Source organism: Polypterus senegalus, chromosome 2 (assembly GCF_016835505.1).
Source record: "Polypterus senegalus isolate Bchr_013 chromosome 2, ASM1683550v1, whole genome shotgun sequence".
Classification (NCBI taxonomy): Eukaryota; Metazoa; Chordata; class Cladistia; order Polypteriformes; family Polypteridae; genus Polypterus; species Polypterus senegalus.
In genome coordinates, this window is record NC_053155.1 from 124,292,126 (window position 1) to 124,307,165 (window position 15,040).

Below are 15,040 nucleotides of genomic sequence, written 5' to 3' on the forward strand. Positions count from 1 at the left end.
CCCACTTGTGTGGAGTTTACATGTTATCCCCGTATCTGCGTGGGTTTCCTCCGGGTGCTCAGGTCTCCTCCCACGGTCCAAAGAAATGCAGGTTAGGTGCATTGGCGATCCTAAATTGTCCCTAGTGTGTGTGTGTGTCCGCCCTGACTGGGATTATTTCCTGCCTTGCACCCTGTGTTAGGATATAGCGGGTTGGATAATGGATGGATGGATAACAAGATATGAACACAGAGGCAAAATCTCAAGTCAAGTGTTCGTATTCCATGTTATTATTAGCCAAAGGAGATTTGGGCAGTTTAACAATGGTATGCAAAAATTGAAATCCTCCCCCACCAAATCAGTCTGTTCACATATATCGGTAGTAAAGTTAATAACTTGCAAATTTCTGACATGCAGTAATTTGAAGTCCAGTAAGGGAATAATTGTGAGAAAATCTGTAACACAATCATTGCAAAAACCTGACACACACTTTTATCCCACTGAAATTGTTGGAACTGACCCATTACCTTCAAAGAGATTAAAACTTTTCCCAACCTGAATAGATGCCAGACTTATTAAGTATTATTTTATCCTTTGGTTGACTTTATTTTGAAATGTTCAAGGTTCCAAGTGTTAACATGATAGGCTTTTGAGTAGTACAGGTCATTTTCAGCTATTATTTCATCGAGCCTTTATCTTTAAAATCCCAGTGTGGTCATGTTTGATAAACAATAGACTTGAATTTCTGAATGTATTCACAGGCAAAGAACTTGTTACATAATACAAAGCAGCAGTAATCAGAGCCGCAGGCGCTTGGTCAGCTGATGCTGACTTAACGTCAGACTTGCTAATGAGCACTGCTACAGCCACACAAAGAGGTATACAGATTATTCATTAGGGCCTTTATATTGTTCTCCATGTTGAGGCACATGGACCTCTCTATACACCTCCAAGCCTCCCATTGCCTATTGGCTCAAAGTTTACTTACTGCATAAGAAAGGCAATATGTTGGATATAGGGTAGATGTGCTGGCGTATTTGTTACACAGTATTTGTCGTCTCTACTGCTATTATTAGAAGGTTGCTTTGCATCGTTATGTAAAACTCTGAGCAATTACATCAATTGCAGTGTCACACAATATACAAGACTAAGTAAGAACTTTATAATATTTATTTTTTGTAAACACAACTACATGAAAGAATCAATGGCACTATGACTTGTGCTGCTGTCAGACAGGTCCGTAGGCCCAGGTTCAACTCCATGCACAGTTCTTATCCGTGTGAGTTTTCTCTGTGGTGTTCTTTTTTCTTCCACATCCCAGAGGCATACATTTTAGGTTGCACCCACTTATTCTCTCAATCTACTCATTCCCATTTGGGATTACTGAGAGAAGAGCATTAACTGTAAGGCAGAACACAACCCTTAAATGAACAGCCATCAATCACAGGGGGTCAGCCATATACATTTCTGCGTTCACATAAACAGAGCCAATTTAGAGTCACAACTCGACCTAGTTTGGCTAACTGTGGGTGTGTGCCTTGAGGTGGGCCAACAGCCCAGCTGGAGCTGAATTTTGCCAGGATAGCTCCAACTACTTCAACTTTCCGTACTGACCCCAACTCTCTCTTCTGTTTCTTTTTCCGTTTTCTTTGTGGTGGTGGCCTGCACCACCTCCACCTACTCAAAGCATCATGATGCACCAACATTGATGGACTGAAAGCCAGAAGTCTACGTGACCATCATCATCAGGTCCTTCCATGAAAACCCTAAATACAAAGAGGACTGTTTGACTTATGTTAGGTAGATTGCCCAGAGGGGACTGGGCGGTCTCGTGGTCTGGAACCCCTACAGATTTTATTTTTTTTTCTCCAGCTTTTGGAGTTTTTTTTTGTTTTTTCTGTCCACCCTGGCCATCGGACCTTACTTATTCTATGTTAATTAATGTTGACCTATGTTTATTTTTTTATCGTGTCTTCTATTTTTCTATTCATTTTGTAAAGCACTTTGAGCTACATTTTTTTGTATGAATATGTGCTATATAAATAAATGTTGATTGAACTCCTCAGACCCTAAAAGGGAATAACTGAACTTGGAAATGACAATATATTTTAAAATAAACAAATGATCTTATTATTACTAAAGTGGATAAGTAATAGTTTATGATTCTAGCTTAATTTCATGCACATTAACAAGCTAAATTTAAGCAACCAATATGAAGTTATGTTAACATTAAAATGCAACTACTGCCAAGGAGGTTCAAGCCACTTCCCCTGAGCTGCTGGTGTCGTACTAGAGGGAGTTCAATTACTTTGGCACACACAAGGCACTTATTTACCCATGCACACAAGGCACTTATTTCACACCATTAGATGAAATAATTTAAGAGTTTTCTCACCATCCATTTTACATGCAATGACAGAATTAACTAATTTTAAACCAGGCTTGAATGGAGTTGCTTTTCCTTCCCTCATTTTTCTTACAGATTTTTCCCCCTGGGTATGACACATTACTTAATCTGAATCAATTTAGATATACTGTAATTGGGAAATCCAGCTTCACATTTTTATTAGGTTTTTGCTGTCATTGACTAATTTCTTTAATTTCATTTATAATAATTTCTGACTTTTTATAACAAAGTATGCGTCTAGATAGTTTTTTTTTTTACTCCAAGGAATTCAAATATGAGGTACATTTTTCACTAGAATGCATCCACTAAAAGTTGAAATATTTTTGCATCTTTTTTTGCAAAGCCATTTTTGTTTTGTTACAGGTACCCCCATTTGCATCACTGTTACCATGGAGACCTTACCCAGAGACACTTGGGTGTGCACTTGAGCTGCATCATTTGTATGAAAATGTGCCATATAAATAAATATTGTTGCTGTTATTGCACTGCTTATTATGTCATCAAAGGTGATAGTACAAAAGTCGACCCATCTTTTTACTCATTATTCAATATTTAGATAAACTCTGTGTGATCATGAAGTACTTTGACTGTTATTCCTGTTGTAACTGATTTTTTTCTGACTAATAAATTTGAATTTTCATTAATGTTTTGGGCTTGAAGAAAGATTTAGGATAAACTTTAGTTTACAAACTTGGCATGTTACACTGATGATGTCTCATTCTGCTGCTCATTATTCATAAAAGTACACATTTTTCATTTTTACCTTTATCCTAGTGATTTTGTCTCAATTATTGTGTGACTGCTGCCATGCTGTTGGTTGCCGGTCATGTGACTAGAAATTCATCTGACGTGTGCAACACTAGATGGCGCTCTACCAGCACTTAACCCAACACACAGACACTGACAACACAAGTTAAAAGCACCAAGAAGTTGTTTAATTATTTTCTTCTTTTAAACAGTGCCTCCAAGCACCCCAGCTGCAATAAGCAGGCAATTAAATCTATACTAATAAAAGGCAAAGCCCTCACTCACTCACTCACTCACTGACTCATCACTAATTCTCCAACTTCCCGTGTAGGTAGAAGGCTGAAATTTGGCAGGCTTATTCCTTACAGCTTACTTACAAAAGTTAAGCAGGTTTCAATTCTACACGTATTGGTCATAACGGTTGATAACGGTCGACAACGTCCGCCATGTTGAACTTTCTTATTTATGGCCCCATCTTCACAAAATTTGGTAGGCGGCTTCCCTGTGCTAACCGAAACCGATGTACGTACTTATTTCAATGGTATGACGCCACTGTCGGCCACCATATTGAACTTTCCAATGTCACTAATTTTCCAATTTCCCGTGTAGATAGAAGGCTGACCCCATCTTCACGAAATTTGGTAGGCGACTTCCCTGCGCTAACCGAAACCAATTTACGTACTTATTTCGGTGGTATGACGCCACTATCGGCCACCTTATTTAAATTTCCAACGTCACTAATTCTCCAACTTCCCGTGTAGGTAGAAGGCTGAAATTTGGTACTTATTTCGGTGGTATGATGCCACTGTCGGCCGCCATATTGAACTTTTCAACAGTCTTTGTTACTTATGGGCCCATCTTCAAGAAATTTGGTACGCGGGTTCCCAACGCTAACTGAATCCTACTTACGTACATATATACATCCATAGCCTGCAGCTGGGTCACCGTGTGAGGCGGCTTTGGGTCACCGATCCCAACACCTCCCACGTTGTTGGCTGCCTACCTATACAAGGCCGTCTGTCGCTCCGGTCTCTACATTCCCTTCCTTGCTTCGCCACGGGATTCACGTCTCCCTGCTGATAACTACAGCCTTTTTATTTAATCCACGGCTTCTCCGCTGTTTTATTGTTCATTTATTACGAGTATAGTTATTGTGTAGGTATTTTAGACTTACTTTACATTGTTCAGGTACCCATTTCCTTTATCATTCCAACCGTACCCCCATTAACATGTCTATCGAGGTGATCACCATCGATCAAAGAACTGTCACTTACCGAGTGGTTTCTCTTTGTTACATATTGCACGGCCATATCAGGCTCACTCTTGATATCCGGAGGAACATTGTGTCTTATGTATTGAATGACTGGGACAGGTTCAAGGTGTGGACTGATGACGGTACAGGAGATAATTATACTACACAGGAGCACTAGAAGAGTGAAATGCTTAAGCCCTTCACCTATGGGTTTGCATGTGAGTTGATGGCTGCCGGTGAACTGTTTGGTTGTCGCTTTCAAGTGTACCCAAAATGGCCAAATATTTTACACTTTTTGAAAACCGCCAATGCCTCTTAAACATCTTAGATTGACAGTTGACGATTTCAGTAGTGGACACTTTGATGTTTATGGATGTTTAAACTCTCAAAAGCTGGATGTGAAGTTACCGATGAAACCGGTTGTATACTTACAACGCTTGACAGATGCCAAATGTCTCTTCAACACAAGTCCTACAAATACTGTCATAATTGAAACAAACCAAGAAACTCAAACCGATTATGACAGCAGCAATCCAAGCTGTGAGATTTGAGACAAGATTACTGTTCACATGGCCAACTGTACGTTGCATGCTCAAGAGTAAGCTCAGCACACAGCTTGGTCATATTACAACCGGAGGGCCGAACTGACAATGTGGTATACAAAGAGATCCTTAACAAATAATTATTGGTATATTTTCCCTCAGTTTAAAAAGGTTTAATTTTCTTCTAAAAATTTTAAGGCAGTACTTCGCCGCTGCGAAGCGCGGGTATTTTGCTAGTAACCAATAAATCAATAATTATAGACTCAGATCTCTCCTCCACACCTCCCAGCAAGCTCTGTCACACTCCTCCTGTCACACTCCTCCTGACTCCAGCTCACTGACTGGGTGTCCGGCAATCCTTTATATAGTCGTTGTCCTTCCATCACGTGACTCGTCAGCACATCCGGATCAGATGGAGAACTTGTAATTTCTTCAGCCCAGAAGTACTTTGAACTTTTCACGTGACTTTGGAGTACCTTCGGGCAATGTAAACAGTAGGGACACCTGAGTCTCCCTGCAGCATCTCCTAGCGGCACCCACGGTACCCAGCAGGGCTGTGTTGCCAAACTCCAAGTCCCATAGTGCCCTGCGGGCATCCGGGCCACTGCTGCAGGGAAGCTGCCATCTATTGTCCTGAGGGAAGCAGTGTCTTTGATAAGCTGCCTTTCCCCCATCCTTCCATTACTGGGGCGTCCCTTACACATGTTATGTCATCACACCCTGGGTATTTCAGATCTTTCTCCCCAATATTGCATGTGGGAGTTAATTGGAGTGTCTTTGATTTTTTTATGTACTTTTAATTTATAAAATGATACAGTTACATATGAATTCAGACAAAACAGTTGTAAAATAACTCAAGTTAAATGCGACTTCAGGCCAAAAATGAAAGAAATAACTCGAAGTCAGTGTGAAAGCTGAGCCACCTTCATGACACCAAGTGTTCTTATGTTTTATAATCATTATTGTCAATATTGGATTCCAGTTTTGGCAACTTTAATTGCAGTTCTGTTTTTGTGTCCCGCCTTTTCTTATATTTATTTTTTAAGGAAGGAAAAATGTAAAAAAATTTCAGCATTGATTAATACTAAACAAGCACACTACCCACAACTTTTTTATGTTACTTACCTTATGTGTTTTGCTGTGATGGCCAAGAAAAAACTTAATCTCATGTTTTCTTTGAGAGTGGAGCTGAAGTCTCTGTTAGAATGGACATCTACAGAGACCAGCACTGGACAACAGCAAACAGTATCAAAAAACATCCATGAACAAATCTCTCATTACTCATGTTGCATAATCCAGTTGTTTGTTCACAAAGTGCTAAAATATAGTTAAATAAATACTTCTTGAAAGTTAGAGTAGTGCATAAACAGGAAAACATTCAAATAAAATACCATTCTTCTGCTTATTCACTGATGCTGTCTTGAATTCAAAAGCTCAAACAATTGAGGACCTTCGGGCTGTGTACATTGTTTAGATATGTATATTTTTATGTATGTTCAAAAATTAACATTACCATCTGTATATATTATAGCTGTTTTAGTTTTAGTCTGACAGTTATTTTGACTTCCTGGTTACAACCATGGCTATCCATTTTTCTACTCCTCTTTGTCGGATCCCTTTGTCTTTTTCATTTACCGGACCATTTGCCTGTTGTCCTTTTTGGGACATGCCTATTATTTCACCAATGGCGCTATAAATGGCTATCAATCTCATTCTGTTTTTAAATGAATTGTGAATAGTTTTTGGAGATGTTCTTGATGTGCTTCAAAACAGGCACAAGCATTCCAAATTCATTACACCAGGTCTTGCTGCTACCTTTTTATGTTGATCCCAATGTCTATAACTCTTGAACAGCCATCATAAATGTGCTAAACATGCATGGATAGCCAGGCTAAAATCACAGGCCGCTTTCACTCAGACCTCACTCCTACTTCTTGGTGTATCAAAGTGTATAAAAACACTGCAGCTTTAACATACTCAAACTTTTTGCCACAAATGTATTTTTTGTTTTGCCTTATACAATTTCTCGTATTAGGAATTTGTTAGTTTTTGCATACCCCTTGGGGTCAGAGCACAGGGTCAGCCATCGTACAGCGCCCCTGGAGCAATTGAAGGTTAAGGGCCTTGCTCAAGGGGCCCAGGAGAGTAGGATCTCTTTTAGCAGTGACAGGGAATCGAACCGGCAACCTTCTGGATACCAGCGCAGATCCTTAGCCTCAAAGTCACCACTCCACCCTAAATTTCACTTGCTCTGTAGTCACTGTCTTTGCATTCTGGCTGCCACAAAATTCTTATTTGCCTACTGGACTCCTGTGTATGGTAAATTTTACAATAATGTTCTTCATTTTATTATTTAAGAATATTTAGAATTATAGTGGAAAAAAACAAGACTAAAATAATAATATAATGAAGAACGACTAGTTTATGCACAGTTCCACACTATATGGCATGCTATTTATTTAATACTGTACATAATTTGTTATTTTCTAGGATGATTACAATAGATATCTGTCACCACAATGTCAGCAGAAAATAGAGAAAAAAATTATAGTGTCTTGGATATGCAGTGACATGTATGTGAATGACACAGTATTCATATTTGGTACTTTGCAGTACAGAGAAGATCGGGCAATAAGAGGAATTGTGTGTGGGCAGAGTACCCTGGGTTCCACATAACCAATGAGACTTACAGGAAAAGACACTGTAAGTGGCCTCTATTGACCACTGCCCCTCTTTTCTTCCTTTACTCAAACTGAAGATCGCTATAATATATTCTTATTTTATAATATTTATTCATTGCCTTGAAAAAGTGCAATGGAACACCTAAATATCCCTGAATTGATGGTGTAGGCACTATAGGCAAAGAATGGAAGGGGTGAAATGAGGAAAAACAGTAAGGTGGCCAAAACGACTGAGAGTAAAAGACGAAATGGACTACTTAAGTAGAAAGTCGAAAGTACTCTTCTTCCTCTACTCAAACCAAAGGTCACTGCAATATTTTCTTTATTAATAAGAGATGAATTGAATGTATTGGTTGATGGATAGTGCTGGCAAAGAACCTAAATATCCCTGAATTCATTTTCGTTTTCTTACACAATCATAGGTTGCCAGTGTCTGCCTTAGCGGCATCAAGTAGAAGGATCGATAAACTCTACAATGTATATTCTCACACATACACAGTCTCATGACAGAAAAATGTGCCATCTAACCAAGCATGCTTGTTTTGTGTTGCTGGAGTGACTGGGCTGGGAATCAAACCCATATCCTTGGAGAAGTATTTTAGCAGACCAAATTTATCAGCCTTGGACCAAAATAAGAATGTATTCATTCATTTTAAACAAATCCATTTTCACTTTATGATTAAATATGTAACAATGTAAAGAGTGCCAATATGGGTCTAAAACTAGTTTGATCCACCACTAATTCAGAAAAGTGCGCTTTGTGCTAGTTGGAAGGAAGTAAACTATAAAAAAACTAGCATCTAAGGTTAACCCCCCCACACACACACACACACAGGAAGAATATGCACACTTTATACAGACAATGACTGGTTACAGGATTTGATCCCAGAACACTAGATTTGGGAGACATGGGCACTAACCAATAAACCTCAAACATTTAAAACATATACCACAGTATCTTTCATTTTTAAGTTTGTGATGCACTTTAAATAACATATCTTGTTTACCTTTTAATTTAAAGACAATCATTATTAAATATTCATTTTTAATTTAATGAAATGTAACATAATTTGGATCGTTCGGAAGCAACTGGGTAGGAGACTACAGTCTGTATAAACACGGACAAGAGGACTAAAAGGTAACAAGTATACATGAGGCTCTGCAAGGAAAAATATTCTAGGCAGTCTGTACAAATGTCCATAGCTCCAGATTGTGTGATGTCAGTATACAAAGAATAATGCCATCGAGAACAATGACATCTTTAATTAAAATGAGATTGAACATGCTCTAGTTACTAAGGGCTGCAACATAACTGAATTCCAAGATGAGAACATTTGATCAACCCTTACCGACTTCTTCTTGGTTGAACTTTATTCTTCATTCACAAGAATATATATTCTGTACAAATGAAAAAATGTTAATGTCATGTTGTTTCATTTTTATTCAGTCTATTCACATATTACCAGTGTATTTTTATTCACATGAACTTTCTGTAGTGGTTTTTTATTTTCATTGTATAATTGTCTTCGATCGAGGAACTACTGCTCCTGTGTCTGTCTTATTTCAATAGAAGCTTTGCAATAAGATAAGACAGCAGTCTTGAAGAACTTACATACATCAATAGTTCAAACAGACTATTGAAAAAATAAATCAAATAAAATGTATGAATTATATGAAAAACAAAAATGATGTGCAGTATAAATGTTAACCCTCTTGCACCCATCTTATTAACATTGCGAATTTATTAAACAACATCCTTTAATAAAGACATTTTCCTGATACTGGATGTAGGTCCTCGTCTACATTACAATTATATATATTATCTATATACTGTATATAATTCACTAAGGCAAGACACCCATGGAAAGCACCCCGGAAAGGGGCGTGGATTCACTTGGCCATAAGTAAGACACCTATGGCACACGCAGGAAGGAGCCACGCCGGAGGTGAATCGCCATATGCAGCGTGTAAAACAGTTTGCGAGGGGTATCCCATGGGATCCTTAAAACAATCCTTTACAACTGAGGTTAAAACACAATGAAGTAAGCAGTCTTTAAAAACCGACTTTTCGGTTACGACGCACGACCTCATGCACCATTGCAAACTGTTTTACACGCTACATACAGCAATTTGCATCCGCGACAAACATGCGTCTTCTTAGATGCTCCTGCAGGAACACAGAAAGTCTACGTGAGTCACAGGTGCATCTGGACTGTGCAAAGATGACAATGACTCAAGTGACGAGTTGGAGGTGGGCACATGAGCAGGCAGGGCGCGATGGCGGTCCGCCAGTTTTCAGTCACGGACGATTGTGTGTTGGTTCGTTCCGTGCATTGTTACAATGTTGCTTTTCTTGCTGATTTATTACATTACCGATTTTTCAAATGTTAATTTTCTCCCTGTGCTTAAAAATCATTAAAAACCGGCCTGATTATGCGGCGTATGGTACGCCACGGGTTGGCTAGTATAATATAATATATTATATATCATTATATAATATTATAATATATTATTATTATTATATGTAATTATAATTTAAATTTTCTGAACTGCTACCACAATAAACTTGATTCTCAGAACAAAACTGTCAAAGTCCAAAAGTCAGTTTTCAAACCAGTCACTCATTTAGCTAAACCTTAAACAATGTTTTCCTAGTTAGATACACTTTGAAGAATTTATTCACTCTTTTTGAAAAATTCTAAACATATCCTCCTTCACAAAATACATTTCTCCTTCAGTGATGATGACCTGTGGCATCAAATGGAAAACACAGGCCACAAAAGTTAAACACAGTTAGCTGTACCGCACCGCAGGGAGACAGTAATATTTTTATGTAAAGGACTGGGAGAAACACGTAGTCAAAAAGCAAGCTGAGGTCAGAACTGAGAGTCAATCCTGTCTTTCGAACAATTTGTAAATGAAATGAAATATCAGCAGTCAACATTGGGAGCTGGAGATCAAAAATTGGGAAGGCAAGTACAAAAAAAAAACTAAAAAGATTTTGAACATGAGGTTTATCTGCACGTGTGCCACTCAAATTAGCTATCTATAGCAATGCTTTCTCCCGGACAAAGCCCCAGAATGCCAAATATAGGACAAAGCCATCTCATAGAGTGAGAGTTTAGGCTGCCTTGGAGTGTTGCCTTTTTAGGACAGGGTGGTGAAGACATCAGTCTTCTTTTGGGTCAATTTTGGAGGCTTCACCCCTTTGCCATTTATGCGCTACTGTAATCATAACACTAGCACACAGGTGCCATCATTTAAACACAACAGCACAAAATTGTTCACACTTTTCTAATCATGTGAAGAAGCCATTTTGTGATTAGAACAGAATACATCTAGAAGTCCAAAACACTGCAATGTATGCTAGAGCAGTGACTTAGCACTTTTCTGTATCCATCCAAGTATCAGATCCAACTCTATGGTTACACAGAGTAGCTTGAAGATCCAAGATAGCCATGTGTGTGTTGACAGTTCAGTATATAATGCATCCGTTACAATTTATTACAGTTTTTCTCGATTGCTTGGACACATGTTATTGAACATTTCACTATTTTCTCAAAATCTCATACACAATCCCTCGCTTATCTGCACAAACCTCAAACGTCCATAGAAAAAATGAGCATTACTGTAAACCCAAAAGCAAACACTCTTCACCCTAAACCAAACCTCAGATTTCCAGTACACAAAAGTACAAAGTGAAAAAAGAATGTAGAACAAATATGGCTATTGTTTTAATTAAGCACAATCAACCCACATTGCCTACTCTGATCTCTATATACTGTAAGCATCACCCAATGATATAGGATCGTATTAGAACAAGAAAGAACAAAGAGGGGAAGATGGAAAGGAAGATGCAGAGAATGAAAAAGAAAACAAAAGATTTCAAATGAGATAAGATCAACTTTTGTTGACTGTGACATCAACCATGGCATTAGCAAGTAAGAAGATGGACAGTAAACATTATATTATATTATAGCTGGAATCATTACAACTTTGTGTTATGATAGGCAGGTTAACACCTATGTTATGTAGGTTATTGTTATTTTTGAATTATCATTTTCTATTTTTATGTTTTTTCTGTTAATTTTGTAGTTACATACCTTTTTATTAAATTTTCCTCCATTCCATGTGTTTTGTGGGTGCAGCCCAAGAAGGTGGGACCGTCCTGATGTCATCGCCTCTGGGTCTTCCCTCTGCCTTTATCTGGAAACAGAGTAAGACATCCAGCCAGTAGTTCATTTAAGTTTGTATTTGAAGTCTTTTCATATTACTCTTCCTTATTTTGCTATTTTTTTTTTCTTACTTCTGGTTTCGTTTTGAGGATTTCAATTAAGGATTGCATCTTTTGACTTGTTTACTACAGGATTTCCTTTAAGGCAATTTCTTTTTGTTTATTTTTGCTCATTTGAGAATCTTTGTTTTATTTTTAGTTTTAACAGTTTTTTCTGATCACGAACACACAAAAACTGGTACTTGCAGCACAATCACTGAAACATCTTACTCATGTACCAGATCTATTAGCCATGTCTTTAGAATGGCAAGTACATTTTCATATTAGCACTCGGTTTACAATTTCAAAATGCACATTTTGCAAAACACTACATGAAGATCTCTACATTAGACACAATAACCAAAACTGAAATTTCCTTTGTTTTGTCAGGTAGGGGAAGAGGTGTGAAGACAGGAGGAAAACAAGGATGACGACAAAGACAATGAAGAAGACAAAGAACCATCACAGATGAAATCTGGGCAACCCTGGTTGATCATGTGGCCAACTAGGGTTTGAGTATGAAGGAAGCTGCTGTGGTCTGAAATTGGTTTATTGACCATCCATGATTTTTCATGCTGTATCTTCCACCATACTTACCATTCCTAAACACCGTTGAAGAACTTTTCCCATTATGAAGATGGAAAGTGTAAAATCTCCAGCCGTTCAGATGCATAAGCCTTTTCCAGGCAATGGAGAAGGCCTGTGAAGATGTAGATGAGGTGGTATGCTGGGGTGGATTTGTCACTTCAGACAATACCTCTCCTGCAATCAAGGCAGAGAGAGTATTGCCTGTGATTTGTACTTTTTTCAAATCCTGAACATTCAAAAATTGGTACTTGACTCACAATTACTGAAACCATTTACTCATGGACCAAATCTTTTAATCAAGTCTGCAGGACTGCAAGCACATTTTCACCTTATTGCTCAGATTGCAATTTCAAAATGTACATTTTGCAGAACACTCCACACAGTTCTCTACATTAGACACAATTACCAAAATTGAAATCTCCTCTGTCTTACTTTGGAAAATACTGACATTCAAAATGGCACCCCCATTGGCCTTTACCTAGATCTCAAGAGTGAAACATTTAGCAGGCAATTGCTTCACTCAGCAGAGCATGAACACTTTGTAACAGGTTAGTTCTCTTGGTTTGGACAACAGTGGAGGCAAATATTGCTAAGAGAGGTAGAGGAGAAGATCGGAGGATGAGAGGAGAATGAGAACACTGACATGGAAGATGACAAAGGAGAACATGCACTGATGAAATCCAGACCACCCTGGCCGATTATGTGGTCAATCATGGTTTGAAGACAATGGGAATAGGCCAGAGCAGTCCAGGATTATCATTATCTGGGATAAAGTAACTTTCCACTGGTCTGCTGTGGTCTGAAATGTATTAATTGAAAACCCACCTATTTTCATGCTTCTACCATACTCACCATTCCTAAACTCAAGTGAAGGTTTTTCATAATGGAGGTGGACAGCGTATGATCACCAGCCCTATAGACACAAATCTCCAGGAAATGGAGGATATAGATATATGCCATGAGTGGATATATCACTCCAGACAATACTTCCTCTACAATCTTGGCAGAGAGAGTGCCACTTTTGATGCAGATAAGGTTCTATGGCCAGACCCAAACAGGAGACAGGATTCAGCATATTTTTTCCTTTCCAGTTTTTTCGCTTTCTTTTCTTTTTTTCCCTGTAAAATGCTGTTTCCTCCATCTTACTCTGTATTTGTTTTGTCTATTAGCCTAATATTCACACCCAAGTATGGATAATAATGTATTGCTTTTAGAAAAATAAATTTGTGTTCCACTGCTATTTGTGATTTATATTGACTACATGCATTTGTAAAAGAGGGAATGTTTGAATATGTCTGCGACCATTTACAGCAGACTGCCGTACACTGTACACTAAAGATGCAAAGGAGATCATAGTGTTTTGCGTTTATCCCAATAGTGTGTAGTTGACATTATGAACTGGAGCCTTCATGAAAGCAAAAAGGGTGCGAGCCTCCAAAAGCCTTCACAAGCCAGGACAGGCCTCCTGTGCCCACCTGGATTAGGCCTTACTCTAAATGGGTTAAACTCCTAACTCCACAGGCCTGCTTTAGACCTTGCAGCTCCAAGAGAGATTTAAGCCTCAAAACAACTTAAATGTGCCAAAAGTGACTTCCAAGAGTAGGATAAATTGTAAAACCTTGGCTTGGAAAGACAGACTATGAAAAGAATCTTTCTAAAAATAAGATTTATTTTCAAAATGCCATAAAATTCATGAAAAGCTCCACAGAGCAAAGCAAGGCATTAAAGGAGTTGTCTAAAATGCAGTCCACAGGAAAAAAATCCCAAATACACAGTCTGATAATCAAAGAGCGATAATAATCAATAAAATAGAAAATCCAACATGTATGCACTAGACCCTGAGGATTACTCAGGCTGTAAAAATGCTAACAGCATTAGTCCCGTGTGTTACTCAGGCACTGGCATAGGTGTGTCTTGTGTAAGCGTCAGGCCTGAGCATACCCTGGGTAATCATGTAGACACGTCTTCTCCTAGCCTCATAATAGAGTCTTGTAAGAAATATTTTTCAGCAGTCCAGGTGTTGCACACTCTTGAAAGTGATATGAACAGTGATGTTGAGGAGCCACATATCAACAGTGATGACAAAGTGAATCTGTCTTCAGGCAGTGAAATTGAAACGCATAGTGAAACAGAAAGTGATTCTGATGGATCTGAAAGTGACGCTTGCAGTTGGGGTTCTTTTGATCACGCTTCAAATAAACCAGCACCACCTTGTTTTGATTTTGTGGGACAGCTAGGAATAAAAGTGAACATTGACAACCAAGTTGCATTTACTTACTTACTGACAGACTAAGGAGATCGTTCCTCCCCCACACTATGCGGCTCTTCAATTCCACCCGGGGGGTAGACGTTAACACTATGCAAGATTAGAGACTGTTACACCTGACTCGTACTCTCCACCTTGCATTTTTTTAACTTGCACTGCTCTTTTTTATTGCTCTTTAATTAATATTGTTTTTATCAGTATGCTGCTGCTGGAGTATGTGAATTTCCCCTTGGGGATTAATAAAGTATCTATCTATCTATCTATCTATCTATCTATCTATCTATCTATCTATCTATCTATCTATC

The 15,040-nt window shown here is 38.4% G+C and overlaps 1 long non-coding RNA gene across 1 annotated transcript in view; it reads left to right on the forward strand.

The window, feature by feature from the left end:
* The window catches only part of LOC120523324, a 148,548-nt gene extending 134,850 nt beyond the window's left edge, over positions 1-13,698 (forward strand). Inside the window, exon 3 of the long non-coding RNA XR_005632588.1 lies at positions 12,272-13,698. This is a non-coding gene — a long non-coding RNA (uncharacterized LOC120523324). The remainder of the gene's footprint in view (positions 1-12,271) is intronic.
* The last annotated feature ends 1,342 nt before the right edge of the window (positions 13,699-15,040 follow it).